We start from the raw sequence: 22,135 nt of genomic DNA, 5'->3' as shown, positions 1-22,135 counted from the left end.
ATGTGGATTTGTGTCTTTTTAAGGTGCCCATCAGTATTTTGGAAAGCTATGGTAAAATACACCATAGAATATTTATTCTTTAGTGTAGAAGAACAGTTATAGACATGAGAAACATTTTACCATATATAACTGCTCAATGTGTTTTGACTTCTACTAGTTTGCCAATTTATGTAAAAATACAGATGATCATATCAACTAAATCTCAGATTATTTTTCCCCACAAACACATATTTTACCATTGAAATGAATCACACCTAGCATTAAACAGTTCTCATAAAAATTTGATCTTGATTCATCATTGTGATACTGAAGTATGATTTTTACAGTTCAAATACACCTTATAAAGCTGCTAACATCTTACAGCTCGTTTATTTTAGGGGAGCTACATTCATGCATTAGTTACCTGTTCTAGAAAATAAACACTGGCTGTATTTCTTTAATTTTGTATTACACAGATGCTACCTGTCTGATAGAAGACAGCAGTGCCACTGACCTCATGGCATTCATAGTCCATAGTCCAAACTGTTGTCCCTGTGGTCTGTGAGACCATGGTACATGTTCCAAAATGAAGTTTGGATTATAAACCTCTTTTTTTGGTGGTACACAAGACAGTTTAACTGTAAGTCTGCTGATCTGCATTTAGCAACCACTGCCCTTACATGCTCAATGAGCCCCATGTGACAGCAGAAAAGCAGCTACTACCAAGAGTGGTCACTGCTTCCCCTTCCGGCATAGGTATTACAGGGGACCTACAAATTTGGCTGAGGTATAAAAACAGGTCACTTGCTGTAGAGAGGAGTGACGTGTGTAGGGGACTTGCTGAACTCTCCAACTTATTTTAACTTCAGAACTGGAGGTTTTCTCATTGCATCATAGAATAGTTCATAGAATAATTTGGATTGGAGTGGACCTTTAAAGGTCATCTATTCCAACTCTCCTGCAATGTGCAGGGACATCGTCATCTGATCAGGTTGCTCAGAGCCCCATCCAACCTGGACTTGAATGTTTCTGGGGATGGGATATCTTGCAAGGGTGGAGAGAACTGGAGAACTGGATCAAGTGAAGCAGATTTTAAAATTAGTGTGAGTTGCCCAATTCTGATCCCAGGCACTATATTGCTACATATTTTGATGAGTAAATACAACTTAATGCAAACATGAAATAATGACTATTGTAAAACCAATTCTTCACAGTTCTCTGAAGGCAGTAGCTTTGTTTGACTGAAGAAATGAGATCCACAGAAAGGGAGCGTAACAATAAAGTCAAGATTGTGTCTTAAGAGGGTACTCTGCAAAAGATTCCCTTGATGGATTTACCTTCCCATCTCCACTCTACTAGGCTTAGCTACAATATCAGTTTCATGAATGCTCATCATTAGCACTTGGATGCATATCTGATACTGTAAAGAAATTCTGTCTCCATGGGTTCTTCTGGGAAGTTCTACAATGGATGAAATCAAGAGTATTTGGTCAGTCACCTAGAAGTAGCTGAAATTTCTATAGGCAATTTAGACTGGTAATGCCAATCTAGTTTTGTTTTGGTTTACAAAAATAAGTTTATTCACGTGAGCTCCTAAAAAGAGAAAGAGTTCACTATACTGGTTCTCCCTTGCTTATCACCCATTTTTGATATTATTCAGAATTATTTCCAGGTGATTTTAATTGATTTTCCAGAAGAAAATGGGATTTTATATAAACCTATTTTTATAACTATGACCTGAAAAGGAAGGAAGCAGAAGAAGGACTGTGTTACACAATGCAAATTTACACACCATTAGTACCAGTGTTTGGATGGAGAGAAGAGCCCTAAAGACTCTCATCTTTTCCCTGTCCCAGCTGTATGTCCATATGTATACATCCACAGCACTGTGCAGATTTCTGAATTTCCCCTGCAAGGGACTGTGAGGGAGCAGCACCTCTGGGAAGCCAGAAGAACTCATGTAGAATGCTCTCTCCCAGGGCTCTCAAACATCGGGGCATTTACAATTAGTGCTGCATGCATCAATTCAAAACCAGGCGGTCTGACACAAAGCCAGCACCTGTAGCATACAATGATGCCCATGGCCACTGTTGCCAGTGCCATTCCTAGCCCACCACCACCAATGAGTGGTGCCTGACAAAAGCAACATTGGAAATCTTTTGCTATATTCTACCAAAACTGCAGGCTAACTCTGGAAACCTGTATTGCAACTGGAGTGAAGTAGGAAAATCAGCGATCTCCTAACAGCTGCAATTGGCAAAGATCTCTGGTTTTATGCCCCTGGATGGTACAACCCACAAATGCTGTGCAGTGGCATTTGTTCAGCCCTGACTCATAGACAGATGAACGCCACTGAATGAATCACCAGCAACACTTTCTGCAGTACCTAACAAGCTAGCTCATCCAAATATTGATCAAATCCAGGTCTCTTTAATTTTTGAGATCCAACATACCATAGTCTAGGATGCTGTTCACCAGTGAAATGATGAGTTCTGGAAAGGGGGCATATAGAGAGCAACCAGGAGGGTAAAAGATCAGTTGATGCATCCTTTTCAGATAGGAGTGACCTTCTGCCTGTTGTTAAGCTATAAAAATGATATAAACACCCCTGAAATGCAAGAGAAATAGCAACTTAATAAGAGAAAACTTACAGGCAAATTAACAAAACCACTTTATAAAACATCTCATTCTGTTCAGTCCACTGCTGTAAAAGGTCATTAAGCCAAACACTGTAATAAAACAATTTTGATCCATAACGGTTGAAGAGACAAACATTAAGCAAAGGATAGACACAAATTAGCATTCAGGACATCAGCTGAGCTTTGCAGGTGTTGAGAGAAGATAGCTCCTCCCTGCATAAGCACCTGGCAAAACACGTTTCTTCTCCTTTTCCCTCAGACTTTGGACATGATGTGCTTGGGTAGTGGACAGGATATCACAGGTGCTCATAGTTATGCACTCATTGGACCTCTGCTTGGCCTCAGTGCAGCTGGGTTAAAAGTTCTTTGACTTCTGCTGTGTTAACAGTCCTTCCTACCCTTCACTCTATACACCAAGGGCCAAGCGCGGGCCAGGCCGCAGCCCCAAACCCACCCAGGTCTAGGCCCAGACCCCAAGCCCAACGTTATGGTCAAGGGCCAGCCCCACGCCCAGGCCTCAGCCCCACAGACACGGCCCCGCCCTCTCTCAAGCCACGCCCCTCAGACTGTGGCAAGCCCCGCCCATAGATGTGGCCCCCGCCCCCCCGACGCGCGCACCCCACCAGCGTACGGGCACCTCCCACGCATGCGCACTGCGCCCCCGAGAGCCCACTGCCCCCTTGCGGCCCCTCCCAGCCCTCCTCAAAGATGGCGGCCGCGGGGCGGCGGGCAAGGCGGCGGGGCGGCGGCCGCGCCAGCAGCAGCGGTGGCGGCCGGGGGAGACAGTGACAGGTGCGGGGAGGGAGGAAAACGCGAAGGAGCGGCGGCGCTCGAAGCGCAGGTACCTCGGGTGGGCGGGTCAGGGGGTGGGGGGAGCGGCCGGCGCGGCGCCGCCCCTGCCCGAGCTGCACCGCCCCTGCCCGAGCTGCGCCATCGGGAACTCCTCTCTGCTCCCCGCCCTGCTGCCGCTGCCCGCCGGTGCCGGAGACCGAACCGTTAGCCGGGAGAGCCGGCGGGGCCATGGCGGTGAGTAGGTGCGCTTGCCGCCCCGAGGTGGCTGGCAAACCACTCCTTTCCCCTCGGCAGGGCGGGGAGAGGGGTGCGAGGGGACTGGGGCAGCGCCTCCACCTGCCCCTGAGGCGGGCGGGCGGTGGCAGCAGCAGCCTGGCCCCTGAGGAGACGCTTGCCCGAGGATGGCCGGGAACCGGCTTCTGCGGCCGGAGCCCCGCTGAAGAAACTTTCTGTCGTTCTTCCCGGGCTTCTTTGCCGCTTGGCGATGCCTCTCCCGGTCGGGGCGGGGGATCCTCCTGTCAGTGCCGGGCGGCGGGGCTGGCTCCCGGGGAAGGGCTGGCGGATGCCGCGGAAGGAGGGCGGTTGTTGGCGGAGAAGCAGATGCGAAGCGCGACCAGGGCAGCTGAGCTGTCTATGACAGGCGGGGAGGAGAAGGAAGTGGTGGTTTTCAACACCTCTTTTCTGTGGTCGTGGTGTTCTCCGGCTAAGCCGTAAAGATTCCCTCAGAACTCTCGGCTAAAGGGACTGAGCGGGTTTCTGTATATAGATAAAAAAATCTTTCCTAAAGCAGTATAATCATCTTGCCTAGTGCTAGCAGAGCTGTTCTTTCAGCTCGGTTCCAACCCGATTCCTCCTTTCCTGAGTGTTACCCAAGACTGATATTAAACCTAAACAGAAACTTTTTGTTGCTTCCAGGCAACTAGAAAGTGAAAGCAACTAAAAGCAAAAATGAAACTTTTCAGCTGATTTTTCTTGTGCGAAGAAAATAAGCAGTGGGAAAGAGAAAATACGTTGTCGGAGCAAATCTTGCTTTTATGAGTGGCATCTCAAGACGTGTTAGTAATTTGTTTAACCTTGTCAAAGGCAATTCATTAGCTACCTTAGATGTCAGGTGTTATCCCAGAACATATCATGTTATGAAGTAATTTCTGTGAAAAGCTTTTTGGGTTTAGAATTTAAGCCTCCATTTATTCAAATACATATAAATATCTTCAATTATTGTGAAAACTTCAAATCTCTTATTTTTTTAGCTGCTAAATAGTTGGTAGCTTCTGTTTTAAAAGGTATAGGTCTCAGTCCTGGTAAGCTTGATGCATAAAAAAGCTGTTTTGTTGTTATGGCAATGGGTAACTTTCTGCTTTACGCAGCATAGAAATTTAACTGTAGCCATGATGTGAATCTGCATCCATTGATGTGTTTATATTCTGTGTTGTGAAATAGTATGAATCGCAGCAACTCGGCAGTTCTTCAGATTCATAAAGTACAATCATTTATTTTTTTCCTGACTTCTATTTTTTTAGCAAGGAAATGGTCTCAAGTAACTGAAATTTCATCACATGACAAATGGGGAAGTAGGAAGCTTTCAGGTAGGGAGAAGGCTGTGCACGTATGACAGTATGAAATAGCTGAGTACCTATAGCTCTCAGTGTTGCAATTTGCATAGAGTGCTTAGTATCTGGTGTTCTTACTAAGCAGGGGCGCAGAAAGGGTACTGATCAAGTCTGGAAACAGCACTTAGTTCTAGATTCACTCTGTATATATAGAGTGTACCAAAGTCATCTTGATGAATATGGATTGAATCTGGGATTTGTTTTGGCAAACTACACCAGAATGGTTTTTTTTTTTTGGTGACTTGGGGGGGGAGGGGGGATGGAGTGGGGTGAAATTGACATGCTGAATCCATTACATCAGGGCATTGGGCACTGATTTTGGCAGATGAAAGCTTAGTTGAGAGGTGCAGATCCTTGTTCTCAGGAAGGTCAGCACTTGATGGTCAGTTGCTTAGATCACTTGGTCAGGATGAGGGCAGTCTGCTTTGAGCAGAGTCACAGGCTGACTACTGTAGATGATAATACTAAAACAGAATTAGATTAGTCTCTCAGTTTTTTTTTTCAGGGCAGATGGAGAATCTTTCAAGGCTTTTTGCTGTATGAGAAGCTCCATGTGTATGAGTTATGTGAAGCTAAGGTGATTACATGCAACCCTGAAGTTACCTAATTTCAATCTGTTAGTAGCATTTCTACCTTTTTCAGTTGGAGTATCTACTAATTTGTAAATTTAAGCCTTTTGGTTTTTGTAGGCAATAATGTAACGGAATTGCAGAAATTTGCATTATGATTCAGACTAATAACTCATTTGCTTTGGTCTGTGAGTCCTATGGGTCTTGTGATGCTTTTGTTTGTTATTCTTTGCCTTGTGGCCATTTATTCACTTGAATTTGGACCTAGATCAGCTAAGTCAGTGTAACACTGATGATCACTTTGGTTCAAGATATCTCGAAGAGATCCTTCATAATTATTATTGCAACTTAAGCTACTTACCTGAGCAGTGTTCTGTCTTAGGACTTACTTACTGGGAAGCAAAACCCTCTGTCTTCAGGAGTGGTACAATTTTTCATCTTTGTCAATACTTTCTCTTAAATGATTTTAACTTCTAAATGTTTTTAGGCAATACCCTAATTTACTTTTGCCAGCAGGTGACCTCTGAAACAGTTTATATCATAAATGTGTTGGTCTCTAGAAATATTGAATGCTGGAAAGGGTTAAGTGCTCATGTTCTGATTTGTCTATTGATATCTTGTCTAATTGGCAAATTCTATAACCTAGGCCAGTCACCTTTTTGGGGGTGGATTGGGTGAACTGACAGACATACAGTCTTGTTCATTCTCTGACAGATAACTGGAGAAGACAGTTTTTGGGAGCTGCAGGCCTACTTCCCAGATAATATTGTTGTCTGCAGCTATTGATGTTTGTTGTCAGTGTCTCCTAAAATCTGAGGAATTCTTATCTTCCTTCAGCATACAGCAACTCTGTACCTTTTTTCTGACCTCCAGCTTCTAATTGTTAGGGGATTTCTAGTTCAGTCTCTGCCAAAATGTCCACAGGTAACATCTGTTTCATCAGTGCGTTTCTGTGATGGAAGATATTAATTGGATTCTCTTATTTATATCTGTCAGTAACACTTCTATATTTTATCATCCATTTCTTTAAGACTGTTGGCTTGGGGAAATTCCCAAGCAATCTGTAACAAAATGGGACTTGGCTGCAGTTTATAGTGCATGAGTTGAATTGTGAACCATTGCTTTTCCTGTAGTCAGATCTAGTAAAAATAGATTTGACTTGGACTGTCAATTCTTTAGCTTAACTAAAAGATACCATCTGTATCTCAGGAAAGCGATAACAGTTCAGAATAAGTACATTGCTACTTTTTCTGTTCAGCAAACACAAACAATGTTTATTTTGCTTGTGGGGCCAATGCTTCCTGAGCTACAGAAATGACTGTCTTTTTGCTCGTTCTTTTCCTGTACAGTAAACTTCGAGCTTTCTTAATGCTGATGTTCTCTTGGTGTCAGTAGAAAAACACCATTAGCTTTTTTCTTAAACTTGTCTGTCCATAAAGTTTAGTGGTTTTGTTTATGTTTGGTAATATTTTGGATTGTCACTTTGAGATCTGTATTTTGTAGGGCTGATGAGTAGAATAATGTGTCTGTAACAGTTAATAGTATAACATGTTTCTTGTAAGTTTTTGTCTTTAATTTTTCCAATTAAGTTGCATTAGCTTCAGATAGAACAAGTATTTTTGAAGGTGGTGTTCTGTCCACCCTGCAGAGATCTGGTCCTGTTCCAGTTGCTCACATACTGTTGAACCTGTAACCAGTGAAAATATTCAAGACTTTTTTTGCTAAGCTGTCATACATGACTTCATCAAAATTTAAATGGAAATAGAATTTGCTATGCCCTTTTGTCAGTAATAGTTTTTTTAGCTGTTGTTTTCATGCTGGACTCCACTGTGTAATGAGAAATCTTTTTATACTCACCTGCTAGGTCATGTACCCTTTCTTGGTTTTATTAATAATCTGTTTTGTTAGAAACTGTTGTTCTCTATTATGATGTCACAGTTGTATAGAGGACTGTATTACAGTTCTTCATGGATGTATTGGTTTAGAATGCTTTTCTCTTTACAGTTCTAGTACATCAGGAATAGAATATCCTTGCATTTTACAAACTCTAAACTTCAACACAACGTTCATTGCCAGTGTCTTCACAGCACCTCCCAATTTGAATTAGACTGGACATACTTTTCCCTCTTTGCAGATGATCTTAAGGTCCTTTCCAACCCTAACTATTCTATAATTCTATGTGGTTCCAAATAAACTTTCACCATTTATGTCTAGCCAAGCACATTTGTTGGTCTGAGTCTCACCAGACCTACCTGTATATCTACCAGTTTGCTTAACTGAATTCATATTTATATCTTCCTGTAAGTTTTTGCTTTTCCAGGATGTGTGGATCCTCTTCTGGTCATATGGTCCCAAAACATCACTTAGGTTAATATTGGTACCCTCTCTTTCTGTTTGGCATCTTGATTGCCAAACACTATCCCAACAGCAGTTTGCAGAAGTAAAATAGGAGTGCTGAATACATCTATAGTGTACAAACACCCCCACCCCACCCCCCCCCCCCCCAGCTTTGTTTTCAGAATCGTTCTGAAGCATTTCAGACATATTAACAGATATGCTGCAAAAACTCTTCATTTAGAGGGAATGGAAGTGTTGTACATTTATAGTCAATGAAAAATATATATATTTAATTACTTTGGGCATAATGTGGACATTTTCCATTCTGTCAGCTCAAGTTTTCAACCCTAGTTTAACCAGTAGACCTTATCTTTATAATTCATTAGTAAAAAGAAGTATGGCATTTTCTAAGATCTGATAAATGTCTTCTGCTTTCCAAAAGCACTAAAACAAGTCCTTCTACTTCCTAGCTACATATAGGCTTCAGTATTACAGCATCAAAAAACCTGTTTCACAGCTATGAAAATTTACAAAATTGAATCAATGCAGTTCATGATTTGAAAAAAACTATTTATCCAAGTCTGGGAAATTGTCCACAGGGAAAATAACAAGGTCCAAAAGTATTTACCCTATGACAGGTGTAGATAGATAGGAACTTTATCCAGTAGCTGGGAGTGAAAAGAAATACGTGGCACACAGATGGTAACTTTACCTTCTGCGTGACTGTTCTTTTTGTGTTTGCTTTGGGGTTTTTGTATGTTGATTGCGTTTAAATCTATGAAGCTCAGTTCTTAATGTTGTTTGGTCTTGAATAACTTGTAGGTTTAAGTTTTTTTTTCACCTCAACTTTACTCTTATCTGAAGTGTAATGTAAAAAAGAACTGTAGTTCATAAGTGTAAGTACTTCATTTTAAATACTATTGAGTTTCCCCAATGTACAATTCCAATGTCTGGTAAACAAAGTCCAAGCTTTACTTACATCAGATCCTACAAGCATGGGCTACTGCCAGGCTGCTGTCTCATTTCCCCTCACTAATGTAGTATACTTAGTACCGTATCTTCCTCCTTTGATTACAAAATATATCCTTCTCTAACTTCCAGCACTTAAACTGCAAGGTTTGGTTCAGTTTGTTTTTCTTTTAACTGGAAGAACTGTATCTACTAGATGGCTTTACAGAAGGAAACTGAGATATAAGCAACAGTATCAAGTGGATTAGTTTTATTGTAGAGCAGAGAAACGTATTTTTTAGATGGTGGTAGCAAATCAAGTAGTAATCGTATGTAAAAAAAAAATAAAAATGCATGTAGCTGGAAACTAATCTGTAAGCAGAAATTAACTGGGTAAGGAAATTCAACACGGACTTGAGGTGTCTTGGAATGAGAGAGAACAATAACTGTACACTAATATTTAAAAATACCTATTGATAAGCTGTTAGGGGACTCACTACAGTAAGAGTAAATACAAACCACAAGAGTTACCATGTCTCTGCAAATCCTATAGAATCTATTAAAAATGTAAATGGGGAAGACCATACTTAAAAGAAGACTGGTGTTTTACCTTTTAGTCTAGTATGGAGCTAAATTGGAGATGTTGAAACAAAGTACTAAGAAATGAAGACTTAAAGAAGCTGCAGAAATGAGTAATGACTGTTGACAGTGATCAGTCTTAGATGCAGCTGAAATGTAATCTGTTTTAATTTCTTTAGGCTTGCTAATAACTTGACTTCCCATATATAACAGTATTAGTATGTATACACATTCCACTCAATGGCATGGGGATAAATTACCATGCTTCAAGTAATATTTCTTAAAAGTACTTGGGTACATTTAATTATGTGTCATGACAATACAGCTGCAAATAGATTAGTTTCTGATTTTGTGGGCTTATTTTTGTTAACGAATTGACAAGTGTTTGGTGTTGCAATTTCATGTGTAAAATGGGAAACTGAGGGCAGCTTTGTCCTCTAGACTTGATTGGGCAATCAAGTTAGTTGGTCCATAGTGTTTTGACTGACTAACATTTTTCTTGAAGGATGGGGTGGAACTTGGGAGAAAGGAGTTCTGGTATTATCTGAGAAACCTTCTCTTGCTTTTCTTGCCTTTCAGTAGTTGCAGAGACTCCTCTATTAGAGAATTCTCCAGTGGGTAGCATATTCAGTCTTCAGGAGTATCATTCAGCTTGAGATGCTGTTCGACTACTCTGCCTTTTTTTTTCTATATGGTGTGCAAGTAACTACTGCAGTACCATTGTGATTAAGTTTAACCTTAGAAAAGTATAGCACCTGCCAGGGTAACTATCTCTTGACCTTGTTGCTATTGTTGTCTGTAGATTTATGAATGCTGTTCATTGACACTGGAAGAAACAGTTTCTCTCTACTTATACCTATGTTTGGCGTTTGTGTATTTGTATAAATGAAATGGGTCAGGCAACTGTTCCATGTTGAAACTGTCTGATTTTTGCAAGATCAATTTTAAGCTAAATCTGTCCAACAGTTTAAATTCACTGCTGAGTGTGCCCTCAGCAAGTTTGAGTACGCCCTCAGCAAGTTTGCCAATGACACCAAGCTGTGTGGTTCGGTCGATACGCTGGAGGGAAGGAATACCATTCAGAGAGACCTTGACACACTTGTGAGGTGGGCTGATGCCAACCTTACAAAATTTAACCATGCCAAGTGCGAGGTCCTACACCTGGGTAAGAGCAATCCCAGGTACAGCTACAGGCGGGGCAGAGAAGAGATTTGGAGCAGCTGTGCAGAGAAGGACTTGGGGATACTGGTCAATGAGAAACCTAACATGAGCTGACTTCAGTGTGTGCTCACAGCCCAGAAAGCCAACCGTATCCTGGGCTGCATCAAGAGGAGCGTGACCAGCAGGTCGAAGGAGATGATCCTGCCCCTCTGCTCTGCTCTCGTGAGACCTCACCTGGAGTATTGTGTACAGTTCTGGTGTCTTCAACATAAAAAGGACATGGAACTGTTGGAATGAGTCCAGAGGAAGGCCACGAGAATGATCAGGGGACTGGAGCACCTCCCATATGAATACAGGCTGAGAAAGTTGGGGCTGTTCAGGCTGGAGAAGAGAAGGCTGCAGGGAGACCTCATAGCAGTCTTCCAGTTTCTGAAGGGGGCCTACAGGGATGCTGGAGAGGGACTATTCATTAGGGACTGTAGTGATGGGACAAGGGGTAATGGGTTGAAACTTAAACAGCAGAGGTTTAGACTGGATATAAGGAAGAAGTTCTTTACTGTGAGGGTGGTGAGGTACTGGAATGGGTTGCCCAGGGAAGTTCTGAATGTTCCATCCCTGGCAGTGTTCAAGGCCAGGCTGGACAGAGCCTTGGGTTGGATGGTTTAGTGTGAGGTGTCCTTGCTCATGGCAGGGGGGTTGGAACTAGATGATCTTAAGGTCCTTTCCAACCTTAACTATTCTATGATTCACTGTGTTGTTAACCAGTTTCTTGCAGTGGTGCGAGCAGAAGCTGCTAGAATGATTTAGCAGAACTGACTTACAGCAGTTTGAAGTCTTGATAAAAGAATACCTCCCAAATATGTGTGTTAGGCCTTAGACATCTTCTTTTCTGGTGAATTCTTACTTTTAGGAAGTAGTTTCCATAAGCCTGTCTTGACTTGTCGTGTTCTACGCTATTATCCTGTTCCTTATGGGAGCAGAGACCTGCAGGTTTTCCAAAAAGAATCCGTGGATAAGAAGTTTTAAAGCTATTAGATGTGCAGCCTCATTGATCCTATGTCATCTTGCATTTGGATAGCATAGTTTTCAGTTTTTCAGAATGAGCAGAAGAAAGCTTTTTCAGAAGAGTTCTTTAAAAGCTGCCCATTCTGCTTGAATCATGCACTCCTTGTAGCTCCAACACTGGCCACTGTTTCTGCAATAAATTTATCTCACTGACCAGTTGCATCACATTAATAAAAATATATTCATGGTTTTAGTTTGCCTTAAAGTAATCTTATAAAAAATATTTTCAAAGTGTCCTTGCTGCTCATAGCTTCGGAGAAGGGGGAGGTGATAACAAATGAGGAAGTAGCTTGATTCTTGGCATTGAATGTTTCCTCAAAAAATAAGCATGTTCTTAAACAGAAATGAAGGTGAAAGTAATGGTTAACTGGGAAAGGCCAAACTGTTTTTGAACCCGAGTGATTTTCAGAAAATAAACTGAAGGAAATCCAGTCCTGGCAGAAGCTTGAAGAATCCAATTTAGCTGGTATAAAAGTAAGACTAGGAAAGCTTAAGGAAGTTCTTGAGAGTAACAAGAATGTAGAACAAAACGGCCCCATAGTTTAGATCAGCATAGTATAAATAAAGTGGAATTGCGTTGGAGATCTTTAAGTGGTGTGAAAAATAGGCTATGAAGTTCACTCTACTAATTTCTTTTTGAGGATGATTCCAAGAGTGTCCAAAAAGGCAGTTGTTCCTGTAAGACAAAGGAGGCCATAGTATAGCACCCAAACAATGTGCAACACTGAACCAGATTCATGTACCTTCTAAAGACTAGGTGTAAGTTTGCACCCAGGTGCTGACAATTTAATCATTGATTTTAAAATGTACACTATTGTCGTGGTTTAAACCAAGTCCCCCAACTCCCGGAGAGTTAGGAAGGAAAATCCAAAGAATGTAGCCCCCACGGATTGAGATAAGAACGGTTTAATAGCTAATGCATAACACAGAATCACCACTGCCATTACCACTACAAATAATAATGATACAGCAAACAGCAAGTGAAAAGAATACAACACCCCACCAGCCACCGACCCATAACTCACTCCACCCTGCCAGGCTGAGCACCGCGTGCTCCCTCCTCCATTTTCCTCCAGAGCTCTACCCCTCCAGCTCTCTCTTTCCCAGTATGCATCCTGGGCATCACATGCTATGGTATGGAATACCTCATTGGCTAGCCTGGGTCAGGCGTCCTGTCTCTCCTTCCTCCCAACCTCCCCTCCTCCACCTGGCTGAAAAAAAACCTTGAACAAAAAACACCCTCAAAACATGCTCAAACCATGACAACTATGAAGTTAGTTCTGGGTAAAATGAACAGATTAATTCTGATTTGTGATATGATTGCACTAATCGCTTCCTAAAAGTTAGAGAACCAGTTTAGGTTTCTTTTCTTTGAAGGTATAAGGGGGAGGGGCATATAGTTGGAAAGTACAGAATTTTTCTTATGCAGTGACTTAAAGCTATGTGTACATCATCCAGATAAGGACTGTGGATGGGTTTTTTTTAAGAGTTTAGTAATAGTAGCAACATTTAAAACCAGAATGTTGTGTTTTCAGGTAGTCTCCATTACAATGGTCTTGTTAGGTACAGTCCAGAATTTAACAGTTGTGCTGAACAAGATGAGGTGGTAAGTGTCCATGAACATACTATGCCTGTCTGAATGACTGATTCATTAGTGTCTAGTTCTTTATGCAGTCTTCACCTTCAAAAGTTTAGTTTTCTACATCAGCTCCTAGTAAGAGCTTAGCCTCTTTGGCTCAGATTCAGAAAACTTCTGGCTCATAAATACGAATTCATTAAACTTGAACAGCTGGAGTGTTTCCAGTTATCTATTATGCAATCTCATATAAGTTATAGTACCCATGACACAAATGCACGAACTGCATTTGAAACTGATCTTAAATCATCAGTGTTCACAACCTGGAGTATGAAGGTAACCTGACTTACCTGATGCAGTGTTAAGGTTTACCATTATGTGGCTTGGCCATTCTTACTTTGGCCAAGGCAGTAACTATTGGGAGTGAGTTAAATGAAGTACCCATTTGGGCTGTTCAAGTGCAACCTGCATTTGCTCATCAATCAGTATTTTCTTTATCACAATATTGCATTCACTTCACAACTTCTAGTGTTTGCCTTCCAGTGATACATAGTATGAACAGAGGCATGTATTGCATTTCTCAGATTTCTTGGAGAATTGTATTTAGCAAGTGTCTATGGTACAACTGGAGAACTGCAGTTGAAGTATTTCCATGTTTATGGTAGAGGTTGTAGATTCTTTTTTTTTCCCTATTGGGAGTTCCAATACTTACTAAGACATTTTGTATATCTTAATCTGTAACTGTTTTTATTTAGTATTTCTAGTGAATGTCAGATTTTGACTTTGTTGATTTACTTTATGAAACTATACTTCTTTATAATTTCCTATCTGCAATTTCAGTATTATGAATAGGGCTGAAGGGAATAGCTGTTTCAGTTTCACTTATAAAGAGATTGTTAAATTAGTGAGTTAGGAATGTCCCACAGTACAGTTTCCTTCTGACAAGAAATAACACTCCTGTTCTTTTGGAAAAGTTTTCCAGGAAACACTTTTCTAAACCAGGAAAATATTTTATGAGGAACAAATAACATTTTTAAAATAAATTGCATATTAATTGAAATAAGTTCAGAACTGAAAAAGGAAAGCTAGTATACTGTAGTTGCCACATCCAAAACTGTATGACTAGAAAAAATGGTAAATATATGGGAAAAAGAATTAAAATCATTTTGTTCTGTTCTGATTCTTAAACACAAAACTCTTCAGCATGCTTTGTAACTTTAATAGCTCAGCTACAACCTTATGGATTTCTGGGTAATTATTATACTCTAATATATTTCTGTACCAGCTACATCACTGTATCTGAGCTTTTTCCAGTAGTGCAGTGATATAACTAACATCTGTTGCCTATGCTTTATTTCCTTTTCACTCTAGACATGTATTTTGTTTCTAGAATTTTCCTCATTTTCACATATTTGTATGTCTTGGGCACTTTCATTTGTCCACTCTTATCTGATGACTGCTGAACTGAATGGCAAATTTAGAAGGAATCATGATAGTAATTTTTACAAGTCTCAAACTGGCAGGCAGGAGACATCTTTTAAGGACTAGGAAATAATAAAGAATAAATTAATCTCACAGTAAGAGCTAAAGAATGGGCATGGTGAGTACATATAAATGTCTTAATCACAGGAAAAGTTTTTAGTAGTAGTTTGCATCTGGAAGAGTCACTCAGATGTGAGCCTCTAATCTGAATAAAATAGGGCTTTATTATTTCAGCTCTTTGAAAGATTTATTTTTAAAGAGCACCTGCTGTTTTCATGTTGAAGAAGGCAAAATCAGAGCATTTCATGCGTTAGGACTGGACAGTGGTTTTATGGTCTTTTTGGTTCTGTAAGTTCATTCCTTAGTCTTTGGCAAAACCTAGAAATCTGGTTGTTATTCTTACTGGTAGTTGTCTGGACCTGAGGATAAGGCTTGCTTGTGGCTCCTGGGTGAGCGTAACTGCAGGAGGGCACGGGTGAAGGAGGAATGGACTCCTGCTTTGCTGAACTCAGCCCAGTGGGAAACCATTATATGCCATTATATGACAACCTTAGATTGACAGCTGGAATTTGATACTGGCTAAAGCATGTATGAAACTGCATTGCTGACAAAGAAATAATAAAATAGTCCTGATTTTGTCACTTGTCATAGAATGGCAACATGCAGTTTGGAAACATTTAGTACTGCTTTCACTGAGCCTGTTCCTTATGCTGTGCCTTTGTTAGGCACTTTTGTCTTGTCCCCGCTTAAAATTCCATCCTCTTATGTATAGATTCAAGGCTCTTGTGAAATGCCCTCTGTAATAATAAATCTGCTTGCGTCTGTTGGTCACCAGATTTGACAACTAAAATGTGAAAGAGTAAAGTTGCTGTAAGTATCATTGTAATAAGTAGGTAGGTAGAGAAAATGCACTCTAAATCACAAAAACTGAGGAAAAAGCAGCAATGCAAATTTCTCATTCTGAATGCACCAGGGATGCCACTGTGGACTGTGGCCTTGTAAGTCCTCCATCTGTGGGAAAAGCAATTAATTGGTTTGGTTGTTTTTGGGTTTTTTTTGTATCAAACTCAATAACCAGAAGCAGTAAATCTCAAGGAAAGGAGTCTTACTTGGTGTTTGGGGTTTTTTTTTTTTTTGTGCAAGTACTGTAACTAGCTATTACTTCACTGATCATAGTAGTGCCTACAGCCCAACTGAAATGAAAAGTTTGTGTTGTGTGCTTAATACACAAGTATACTTTTTAATTTGTAATTATCCTCTAATACAGCTTGATTTCCTTTCTCAGGAGAAAGGATAAAGTACAAAGTAGTTCTGTTATGGACATACCCCAGTGCTATGGGTGTGTCTTCCGAAGTTTGAAGCTTAAGCCTGGGAATTTGAGTTTTGATAAGCACTGTCAGTGTTACTTTGTCTCCTGAGCTCTTAAAAGCTGTCAGATTCTCAATTCAGATATTCAAACTGTTGTCCCCTCTTTGGGTTCTGATGTATTGAAACTCATTTAATTTTGGCATTACATGTCATATTTTGATTGACTGAAATTAGTAGATTTGTTTTTTTATTTACTCTGATATTCATATAAATATTCTACTTAGAAGGGGCCTTTGGAGATTGTCTTCTTCTGCCCTTTGTCAGGACCTTGCATGGTCAGGTTTTGACTTTCTACAGCAGTTGTCTCCAAACTTTGTTGATTGTGCACCCCATCAGTAAAGATGTTGGGTGTGTCCCTCTGATATATGTACATTTTTAGATTATATGCATATGCTGTTGTGCTAATACAATATGTACACTACAAAACATGCACAGAAAAGGATGAGATAAAGATGAAAAAATCAAAGTATTTTCTTCTCATACCCCAAGGGATTGTCTTGTGCACCCCACCTGGGAGACTACTGATCTACAGAGCTGGGATTTTTACAGCTTCTAAGGGCAACTTATGCAAGTACTACCTCAGTCTCATTGTGAAAGTGTCTTTCTTGACCCCCCAGCCAGGCAAAATTTCAAGTGGTTTAGCGTGTGTCCATCACTTCTTGGACTTCTGCGTGCCTTCAAGAAAAGTTTGATTCAAGGCTCTTGACAAGCATTGAGGTATAGTGGGATCCAGCCATTAAGTGACCCCTGCCTGCTCCAGTGCTTTTAGCTTCTCCTTCTCTTTCATGAGTCTAAGCTGAGTAACAGGCTTTGTAGCATCTCTCTTATCCTGAGGAGACAGAAGTGGCTGGGAAGAGCAAAGCTAGATATATTATTCCAGATGCCACCTTATAAATGCTGAGTAGAGGGGAGTAATCGCTTCCCTCAGCCCATTGATTGTGCTTCTCTACTAATACAGTCCAGTATACTGTTAGCCTTCATCACTACAAGGATGCGTGCTGCTGATTCATGTTTTGCCTTGGTTATCCAGCTAATTTAATGCTGATGAGTTCATCAGAGACTGTTGTTAAGATCTGTTAGTCTCTTGGAGATGGAAAAGCTGATCCTTTGTACATGCAGAGGAAACGCACTGTCCGATGATCTCAGCCTTACAATATTCTTTAACCCTTAATGAACAATGTACTGAGTAAAAAGCACAGTTGTATATGACTTTAGAACATGAGTGTAATGCCACAGAAACAGTAAAGGACCAAATCTGAAGGCATTTAAGGATTGGGTTAATTGTCATTATAGTAAGGAAGACAAACTTGCTTACTGAACTATTGAGTGGAGCTCAGACATTAAGCCTTAACAACATTTAGCCTTTTAGCTTGTTGGTGTAATCCATTCTTTAGTGGTTCCTGAGGCGTAAGCCGCACAGTCTCTAAACAAGTCATGTCCAATAAATTTAGATGCCTTCGTTTCGGTTTTGATAGCTTTCAGAAAAATCTTTCAACATCTTTTCAAATCCACGTGGTAAGGAAAATGAATAGCAATTCAGCAGGGGGTAGTGGGGAATAGGTAGTTTGCGACCCAAGTCGCATATAAAACATTAACCTACGCAACTTGGTCGAAATCTCAGGAGACCTTACACTTTTCTTGCATCCTAGGACAGTTTCAGTGCAGATTCTGAAAGAACAGTGGCAGCTGAGTTAACAATCCTGAATTACACTTTGAATGTCTACTACAAGTTCAGTACATTCAGTAACAAGACAAGAAATGAGATAGCTGTTCATGCAGTAGTTGCTGTGTGTGAGTGTAGATTTCTAAATAACCATGCCTTTAACGCACCACCAGTAGAAAAACACTTCTCAGCTGTGCTTAGCAACAGTGTATTTCCTATCTGTTCAACTAATGTGTCATTTTCGTGGTCTGGTCCTTTTTAATACGTTCACAAGAATTGTGCAGTGAGTTGGCCTTAAGTAAATCCTTAGATTTATCACACGTGTTATTCTGAAAGTAACACGTGGGATAAAGGCTTTTGAAGGCTGCTGCATCCATTAGTTTTCAGTGGTGCAGAAATCTGACAATAAGCTAGTGAATTGTTTGTAGTGGCTCCGCAGGAGGAGCCTGACCTGTTGTCCAAATGCAGGTTGCTTTTCCTCTTCATCCAGAGCAATTTTGTGTAGAGTAAGGCTGAAATTATATGCACATTCTCTGTTTATACTATTTTCAATATGGAACAATATTTTCAAGAAGTTGTAGTCTCTCGTACTACTCTTTTGAACAGTTATCTACTGTACATTAGCAAATTGGAGACAATTGTTTTAGAAAGAATAGCTTTACCTTTACTAAACCCATTTGTTATGCCTAGCTTTTTAAGCTATTCATGTCATTTTAGTGGAGTAAAGTGACTTAGTCTCTTATCACTGTCATGGTTTATCATTTCCGGACTTCCTTCTGACTTCCCTTTTTTCTGTCCCTCTCCCTACACACACACACCCTCTCTTCCCCCCTTAAGAGCTAAAACACGTTCTGTAATGAGAAGCTGAGAACTGATACCATCCATTCCTATTGGAAATTCACATGCTCAACAACTCTGTATTCACTACTACTATTTAAGGGCTATCTGTCTAGTTTTAATCCATGTAATATCTGTTCTGTATTGTTGTTGATGAGAAATATAATTCCAAATAAGGTTTAGGATTGTTTTTTCCAGTTCTCTTAATTTGTACCTTTGGCAGCACTATCTGTCACCGGAAGATTTGCATCAAGTTAATTGGATAAGCTTTTCTTCCATCGATCATACTTGTCTTTTAATTCTTTACAAATAACATCCAGTGTCAACTGTTCCCTTTTATTTGGTCTCAGATTGCTACTTACTAGCGGGCCTAGATTGTCCCATTTGCTCATTTACAGTAGAGTATTTAACGCAAGACTTTGGTTTTCTTTTGGAAGTCTGAGTATTTCCTAAGACTCAAGTTATTTGCAAGTCTTTTTCAAAGATCTAGGTAGATCTCTTCTTCCAGAAGTCTTGAATGCAAGCTCTCTGGGTCTGCTGATTTAAAAGCTCTGTCTGTGCCCTTTTTATATCCTTGTCAAGTGTGATACAGTGGCATGCTTACTGAGTATTTTTGCTTATTTTGATGCCAACCTTTTGTTCATTTTAGTTGACTTCTTTTTTTTGCCACATTCCCTTTTCAAATTTCTTTCTGTCTGTATTTGTCCTCAAAGTGAAAAAGAAAAGGCAGCTGCAACTGGTGGACATACCACATTGTACTGTCTGATCAGATTATGGGCACTGACCTGTATAGATTGCTGTCTTTGACTACTGACAGAGAAAAGACTTTTGGTGGTATGTGTAGCATAGACCCACATTGGTGTGAAGTTTATACCTTTAGTCTTCAAGACTAGTTCAGTGGCTTTGCAGAGAAATTTAATATTGTATTGTCAAGAAAGCATTGATTTATTTTTTCCTCTAGATTGATGACACAGACAGGTAGCAGCTTTGTTATTGTTGTAGACGGTGTCAGGAATAAGACTGTATCTAGTACCTTCTGTCAGGTTTTATCGATGAGCAATGTGCTTTGTCTCCAGAATAAATTGGACATTTTGGATCCAAATATGGAAGTTAGCTGTGTCCCAGTTAAGGCATGAAGGCTGCGTGCCAAGGGTGAACTATCCACCCAAACACTTAGGTGCCTGTGGGAACCTAATTTTCATACAAATCTAATCATTAAACACCTGTGTGAGAGAACGGAAAGCTGCTCCATGGAAGAGGACCTGGGGCTATTGATCAACAGCTGGCTGAATATGAGCCAGCAGTATGCCAAGGTGGCCAAGAAGGCCAACAGCATCCTGGCCTATATTAGAAATAGTGTAGCCAGCAGGACCAGTGCAGTGATAGTCCCTCTGGCATTGGTGAGGCCACAGCTCGGACACTATGTTAGTTCTGGGCCCCTGACTCCAAGAAAGACATTAAGGTGCTGGAATGGGTCCAGAGAAGGGCAATGAGGCTGGTGAAAGGTCTAGAGAATAAGTCTGATGAGGGATAGCTAAGGGAACTGGGGTTGTTTAGTCTGGAGAAGAGAAAGTTCAGGAGGGACCTTAGCACTCTCTACAGCTACCTGATAGGAAATTGGAGCAAGGTGGGTATTGGTATCTTCTAGCAGATAATGAGTTGCACCAGGGAGGTGTAGATTGGATATTGGAAGCAGTTTTTTCACCGAAAGGTTTGTCAGGCATTGAAATAGGCTGCGCAAGGAAGTGGTCAAGTCACCATCCCTAGAGGTATTTAAAAGACATGTAGATGTGGCACTCAGTGATATGGCTTAGTGGTGGACTTGGCAGTGCCAGGTTAACCTTTGGACTTGATGATCTTAAAGGTCTTTTCCAACCTAAATGATTCTGTGAATGAGTGAACCTGTGACTAAATGCTAGGTCCAGAGCTGTTCCAGTCTTGGAAGGGCTGAACAAGTTGTCATGACAATCCTATTTTAGTCAGTTTGGGTTATGTTTAATTCTCACTGGTATCTAATTTGATAGATGTGTTTTGATTTATGCCTAATGAATGATGATAGCACTGAGTGCATCGTAAGTTATGAATTTAGTCAAAAGTCATTGTGTGTGATAAAGGAGGTTAGCGCTTTCCTATATAAGAGACTATTCATTAGCATGGTGGCTTGGGAATAACAAGCTGGTTTCAACTTAAACCTGGGGAAATTCAAGCCATATTATTATGGGAATTTGTTGTATTATAGCTTGAAGTATTGGAATTACCTTTGTGTCTGTGCCACTTTAGATAGGAGCGCAGAATATTTGGAGCTGTAAGATGAGATGGTGGAAGAGCAAGCCTGGCTGTAGCCGTCATGCAAGGAAGGGTGTCTTAATTCTAACCTCTGCTTCCAGGCTGTGCATTCATTTTACATTAAACAGTCATTAGATTGTATCCTGGGAAGCTTACCATCAAACTTGCTAGCTTGGAGGATGATCCAAGTAACTTTCATCAGCCCTTCGCCACCTGCAGAAATGGTGGGGACTGACTGTAGCCTGGAGGACATTTTGATGAGTGGGAAAGCTTTTAAAGTAAGGGAGGAATATAAAACTGCTCTCTTTGCTTGGGAGACTAATTATTCTGGCTTAGCAGGTGTAAGTGGTGATGAATTCTTAAGTAATCACAGTTAGGTTTAAAGTCTTTTAACCTAGAGGGCCTTTTCCCCCTACTTTAATCTTTGCAGAGTATACTGGGAAAGTAAATGAAACCTCTAAAATAATTTCAGAATGCTTTTTTTTCCCAAGTTAACAGTTTCATAGGACAGCCTTCACTGTGGGAATAGCTAAATCATACTGTATATGTAGACCTGTACTCTAGAGGCTTATAGTACTTAATGCATTTTTTAGAAAACATAAAATTTTTGTTCTCCCCAGCCATCTTGTACTGACAGCGCTGTAATACAGGTTTCAACCCACAGCAGACATACAATGACAAACAGGTAAAAGCAGCCATCTGGGTGGGATGAAAATAGTTTTAGAGAATGCGTCTGAGTAGTCAGCTGTTAACAGCAGCTCTTCAAGTTAAACCAATATCATCTCTAGAACTTGGTATTGAAGTCAGTATCATTAAGTTGACTTTATAACTTCTAGAATTTTATCAAATACCTCTTCATTTGAAGTAGGTTACATGCTACAGTAAAAGCATTTGTTTATGAGCAGACAGTACATCTGTGTTAGAAGTTTACATGTATTTGCAGAGTTTCATTAGCCAGATGATATCAAAGCAAAACTTTAAAAACCTGTAACTTTACAGACTGTCTGTGCAGTTTCAAAAATGTACTTACTTATTTTCATCAGGCTACTGTAAGTACTTGTTAAGAGGCAGTTCAGCTTTAGAAACAGTGTACAAGCTATTCTCAGCTTAATCTTTATGTCTATGTTTGATGTTAAGCAGTTTTCAGATGCAAAATCTGATTAACTTGTGGGAATTCTGAATGTACAATTCACCTCTAGTGAATTCTTTCCATCTGTCTTTGTTTTCTTAAGAAATATCAATTT

General features: G+C 40.3%; 1 protein-coding gene across 1 annotated transcript in view; it reads left to right on the top strand.

Annotated features, from left to right (window-relative positions):
- The first annotated feature begins 3,588 nt into the window (after positions 1-3,588).
- Positions 3,589-22,135, top strand: part of FNDC3A (fibronectin type III domain containing 3A) — a 122,709-nt gene continuing 104,162 nt past the window's right edge. The window contains exon 1 of the mRNA XM_005155223.4: positions 3,589-3,644. The gene's annotated coding sequence lies outside the window, so the exon portion shown is untranslated. The remainder of the gene's footprint in view (positions 3,645-22,135) is intronic.

This window comes from Melopsittacus undulatus, chromosome 2, assembly GCF_012275295.1.
Source record: "Melopsittacus undulatus isolate bMelUnd1 chromosome 2, bMelUnd1.mat.Z, whole genome shotgun sequence".
In the NCBI taxonomy this organism is placed as follows: Eukaryota; Metazoa; Chordata; class Aves; order Psittaciformes; family Psittaculidae; genus Melopsittacus; species Melopsittacus undulatus.
The sequence above is the reverse complement of the archived record's forward strand: the minus strand, read 5'-3'. Positions and strand labels throughout refer to the sequence as shown.